The sequence below is a fragment of the Felis catus genome, chromosome B2 (genome assembly GCF_018350175.1).
Source record: "Felis catus isolate Fca126 chromosome B2, F.catus_Fca126_mat1.0, whole genome shotgun sequence".
Classification (NCBI taxonomy): Eukaryota; Metazoa; Chordata; class Mammalia; order Carnivora; family Felidae; genus Felis; species Felis catus.
In genome coordinates this window covers 31,272,814-31,278,813 of record NC_058372.1, presented here as the reverse complement: position 1 = coordinate 31,278,813, position 6,000 = coordinate 31,272,814, and the positions used below count along the sequence as shown (strand labels likewise).

Here is a 6,000-nt window from a genome sequence, read left to right as displayed (position 1 = left end):
CAACTTCTTATGCAACACGTCTCTGGAGGCAAGGGAAACAAAAGCAAAAATGAACTACTGGGACCTCTTCAAAATAAAAAGCTTCTGCACAACAAAGGAAACCATCAAGAAAACTAAAAGGCGATCGACAGAATGGGAGAAGATATTTGCAAATGACATATCAGGTAAAGGGTTAGTATCCAAAATCTATAAAGAACTTATCAAACTCAATACCCAAAAAACAAATAATCCAGTGAAGAAATGGGCAAAAGACATGAATAGACACTTCTCCAAAGAAGACATCCAGACGGCCAACCAGCACATGAAAAAAAGCTCAACATCACTCATCATGAGGGAAATACAAATCAAAACCACAATGAGATACCACCTCATACCTGTCAGAATGGCTCACATTAACAATTCAGGCAACAACAGATGTTGGCGAGGATGCGGAGAAAGAAGATCTCTTCTGCATTGTTGGCAGGAATGCAAGCTGGTGCAGCCACTCTGGAAAACAGTATGGAGGTTCATCAAAAAACTAAAAATAGAACTACGACCCAGCAATTGCACTGCTAGGCATTTATCCAAGGGATACAAGTGTGCTGTTTCAAAGGGACACATGCACCCCCATGTTTATAGCAGCACTATCAACAATAGCCAAAGTATGGAAAAAGCCCAAATGTCCGTCGATGGATGAATGGATAAGGAAGATGTGGTATATATATACAATGGAGTCTTACTTGGCAATCAAAAAGAATGAAATCTTGCCATTTGCAACGACGTGGATGGAATTGGAGGGTATCATACTAAGTGAAATCAGTCAGTCAGAGAAAGACAAAAATCATACGACTTCACTCATGTGAGGACTTTAAGAGACAAAACAGATGAACATAAGGGAAGTGTAACAAAAATAATATAAAAACAGGGAGGGGGACAAAACAGAAGAGACTCATACATATGGAGAACAAACTGAGGGTTACAGGAGGGGTTGTGGGAGGGGGGATGGGATAAATGGGTAAGGGGCACTAAGGAATCTACTCCTGAAATCATTGTGGCACTATATGCTAATTTGGATGTAAATTTAAAAAAAGAAAAAGAAAAAACAATTTCAGAGTGTTAGCCATTAGATGTGCTTAATGCCTTATATTTTGATCATTTCTCAGTTAAGATGAGAGTCTGATCAAGGGGGGGCAGACAGCTGGGGAACGATGGCAGTGGAATAGGAGGACCCTAGGCTTGCGTGATCCCATGAACACATTTAGATAACTATCAAATCATTCTAAATACCCCAGAAATCAACCTGAAGGCTGTCAGAATAAACTCCACAACTAAAGAGAGAAAAGGCCACATTAACGATGGTAGGAAAAGCAGAAATGTGGTTTAGGAGAGAAATGGATCATAGGTGCTTCAGAGAGGAGGGAGTCATGGTTGTGGAGAAGGGTGAGAGAGAGAGAAAGATGAGAGAAACAGAGAGAGAGAGACAGAAAGAGAGAGAGAGAGAGGAGCACACAGGAGAAGGCAGAAGAAGAACATTTCCCCAAAGCCATTGGCTTGGAAAACAAGCCGAATTTCTTGAGTTCTTGTAGCCAGTGGGGCTTAAAGACTGAAGTTTTGGCTTCAACAGGTTTGGCTGGGATAGAGCCCTGAGGGTACAGGCCTGCTTCTGGAGAGAAAACAGACAAACAACCCATGGGTTCTCAGTGAGTAAGTAATGGGTCTGAAGTCAGGTAACTAGTGAGGTAGTTAAGCCATGATTTGTGACTTCTAATTTTCTTCTTCTTCTTCTTGCATAATAAAGTCTATCTTGTGGTAGATGCTGTGTGTGAAACGTGAAATCTGAACACAAAAGAACAAACTGTAAACTCATGAATAATGGTTCTGCTTCTATTTCCATTTTCAAGGCCAATTGTTTTCAGAGATTATGCCTTGATTATAACAATAATAAATGCTTTATGTTTACATGAGTATTTTTAAATTCTATATCATCTATTTCACAAGGTAGAAATGGGCCCGTCCGCACAATCGTCCGCACAATCGTGGGTTGACACCTATTTTGAAGGCATAATGTGGAAAGTTCCTGAGCACACAAATGTAAATAGAGAAGTACTCAGTGAATTTGCTAACTAGCTATTCCTGCTGGAAGGATTTGCCTTAATGGCACCCTGTCCTGGACCTAATGGTTCCCAGGTCCATGCTCCCTTCTCCCCACCAAGAGGAACAGCAGCAGCAGCAATTGTTCTGCTTCTGTTGGGGTCCTGGAAAGGAGCTTATTGTTAGGGCTGGGTCATACTCAGTCTCCACAGAATCGTAAGGAAGAATGGAACAAGTGGACACGAACCCATCGACTCAGATATATAGGAAGTCCTTGAGATGACTGAAGTGATTGCAGGAGGACTTCTCACATGTGGACTCCCTCCTTGTAGTCCCTACAAGCAGTCTTAAATTCTTACTGAAATCAAGCAATGTTGTGTTGCTCCAGGAAGATTGCCTGCTGGTATACATGACACTGAGGAGCTACTGCTCAGAGAACTTAATGTCATCCCTCCTGGAAAGCATCTGTGCTGATCTCTATGTGGTCTTGAGACAATTTACCTTTAGGGCCTGGACCCTTGAATCTTCAGCCATGGGAGCTCTTGGGACCTACTCACATCTCTTTCTCGTTTATTAAAAGCCCTTATGAGAGTACTACCTCTGGGAGAGTGTCAGAATGGTATTTTCCTCACCTGAATCAGCGGGAACCACACATCATAAATGATCCACCTAGAAAAGCACCACACTCTGGGAAACTGACAACCATCCCCCCAAAATCTCAGCTTTTGTGGAAGAGACAAAGCCAAACAGGTGAAGGGTCGGTGTGAATTCAGGACCAGATGGTAGTAAAGCCAGGAGTTTTAAAGGTCAGCTTGATGTGGAGACCAAAGGCCAAAGTGGGGGTGATGGTGCAGGGAGAAAAAAAACTTCCTTACAACTTGCAGCCCAAGTACAGCCAAGTACTTACAAGTACTTGAGATAGGCAGAGTGATATTCCTCAAGGTGCTTATTTGCCTTCACATTAACACTTTGCTAGAGGCAAAAGGCAACCTTAGCTTGATATTAGCCCCACCTCCAAGATCCTATAAAAATCCCTTTGGAAACTTCTTTTATCTCTACCCACCCCCACCCTCTAAGATATATGTTAGCAATCATCCTCCAATCATATGGCCAAATTGATATGCATGTGAAGTGTCTCATGACTAACCTTTTACTAGACAGTAGTAAATGACCTTTTCCTAACAACAGCTAGCCCCTCAAGGTCCTGGAAACCTTGCTTCCTTAGAGACTTAACTATTCCTAATCCCCTTGCAACTTGAAAGTATATAATTAGTCACTCCTCACAACTCCAGTGCAGCTTTTTCTACCCACGGGTTTTGTACCCTTGCTTTAATAAAACGACACTTTTTGCAGCAAAGACATCTCAAGAATTCTTTCTTGACTGTTTGCTCCTGAACCCCAACATTTCACATCAAGCAGGCTTGGCTGAGATAGAGCCTGGAGGGCACTGTGCTGCTCTTAGAGAAGAGAAGGCAGGCAAACAATGTGGGGGGATAGACAGCATGGGAATAGCAAACTGAAAATCATCCGAGGCACACAGGGGAGAGATTATTTAATTTTCTGGAAGCACTGCACTGAGAGCAAGTGTTCAGAGACACCTCTCTGTGCATAAAGGATCTGACTGGCACCATCTCCTTCCCCCCTCCCCCAGCACAAACACAAAGCCACTTGCAGGAAGCAGTGCAGCACTAACACTGGCTGCCTAACTTGATTACACAGAGCCCCCATGCCCCTGTGCTCTGGCAGGACCACACTACTCATTCAAGCTATCCTCAGTCCCAGTGCAGCAAGCCATTCCTTCAAAGGACCAACACAAACCCCTGCCCCAATCACATCTGATCAGAGAGTTCTGCAGGGCCTCATTTCCTGTGGAATTAGTATCAGGTGTCATTTGTCAAGCAGACCAGAGCACACTTAATTAAAACTTAACACATTCAGGCCAGGAACCAAGCACTGCCCACAGCAGTTAAGGGGAGTCTCTGCAGACAACTGGCCTGAAGGATAGAGCAGAAAAAACACAAGAGCAGAGCATGCACGGCATAACGGCATACAACAGAAACATTCCCTGAAGATCCAGGCCCTGGACCTCTTCTTCATAAAGCCATTGTTTTCAAGAGCAGGAAACATAACAGGCTTTTCTAACACAAAGAAGGCAGAGACATAGATAAAATGTCAAGGCAGAGGAATTTATCCCAAATGAAAGAACTAGGTAAGATCACTAGGTGAGAGGTGTAAGTGAAGCAGATATAAGTAACATGCCTGATGGAGACTTTAAAGCAATAATCATAAGGATACTCACTGGGCTTGAGAAAAGAATAGAAGACATCATGGAGACTCTTACCATTGAGCTGAAAGAGAAGAAAAGAATCAATCTGAGATAAAGAATATAATAAATGAGGTTGAAAACAGGTTTGAATCAATAAACAGCAGGTTGGAAGAAGCAGAGGAGCAAATTAGTGACATGGAAGACAAAATAATGGAGAGCTATGAAGCTGAACAAAAGAGAGAGAATAATAACCAAACATGAGAATGGACATAGGGAACTCAGTAACTCCATCAAACATAACATATTGTAGGAGTCCCAGAAGAAGAGAGATAAGGGAGCAGACAATTTATTTGAGGAAATAATAAGAGATTATTTCCTTAGCTGGTGAAGGAACAGAAATGCAGATCTCGGAGGCACAAAGAACAGAAAATCAACAAAAGCAGGCCAACAACAAGATATATTGTAACTAAATTTGCAAAATAGAGTGATAAAGAAAAAAAATCTTAATAGCAATAAGACAAAAGAAGTCCTTAACTTACAAAGAAGACCTTAAGGCTAGCTACAGGTTTCTGAATAGAAACATGGCAAGCCAGAAAGGAATGACATGCTATATTCAAAGTGCTGAATGGGAAAAATGTGCTGCTAAAAATGCTCTATCCAGCAAAGCTATCCTTAAGAATAGAAGAGGTAAAGACTTTCCCACATAAACAGAAACATAAGGACTTCATTACCACCAAACCAGTCCTACGAGAATTAAAGGGGAATCTTTGAGTGGAAAGGAAAGACCAAAAGTGACAAATACAAGAAAGGATCAGAGAAAATTTCCAGAAACAATGACAAAACAAGTAATAAAATGGCACTAACTACATATTTGTCAATAATTACTTTGAATAGAAGTGGACTAAATGCTCCAAAGACATGGGGTGTCAAAATGGATAAAAAAAAAAGACCCATCTATAGACTCCCTATAAAAGGCTCATTTTAGACCTAAAGACACCTGAAGATTGAAAGTGAAGGGATGGAGGGGCTCCTGGGTGGTTCAGTCAGCTGAGTGTCTGACTCTTGATTTTGGTTCAGGGCATGATCTCACAGTTCGTGGATTTGAGCCCTATGGTGGGCTCTGCACTGATGGTGCAGAGCCTGCTGGGGATTCTCTCTTCTCCTTCTCTCTCTACCCTGTTCTTTCTCTCTCTCTAAAAAATAAATAAACATGGGGCTCCTGGGTGGCTCAGTTGGTTAAGCGTCTGACTTTGGCTCAGGTCATGATCTCGTACTTCATGGGTTTGAGCCCCAGGTCAGGCTCTGTGCTGACAGCTTGGAGCCTGGAGCATTTTTCAGATTCGGTGTCTCCCCCTGTTTCTGCTCCTTCCCTACTCACTCTGTCTCTCTCTCAAAAATAAACATTACATTTTTTTAAATCAATAAACATTGAAAAAAAGAAAGTGAGGGGATGGAGAAACATTTATCATGCAAGGATGTCAAAAGAAAGTGGGAGTAGTGACATGTATATCAGAGAAACTAGACATTATTTTTTTAGACTTTGAACCAAAGATTGTAACAAGAGATAAAGAAGGGTACTATATCATAATCACCCAGCATGGAAGCCCCCAAATATATAAAATAATTAAAAACAAACATAAAGAGGAGTGCCTGGGTGGCTCAGT

General features: G+C 41.9%; 1 long non-coding RNA gene across 2 annotated transcripts in view; it reads right to left on the bottom strand.

Annotated features, from left to right (window-relative positions):
- Window positions 1-426: 426 nt before the first annotated feature.
- Window positions 427-6,000, bottom strand: part of LOC109499620 — a 148,566-nt gene continuing 142,992 nt past the window's right edge. For both annotated transcript variants that reach the window (XR_006597667.1, XR_006597666.1), the window contains 2 exons: window positions 4,370-4,418; window positions 427-486 (listed from right to left, as the gene is read on the bottom strand). This is a non-coding gene — a long non-coding RNA (uncharacterized LOC109499620). The remainder of the gene's footprint in view (window positions 487-4,369; window positions 4,419-6,000) is intronic.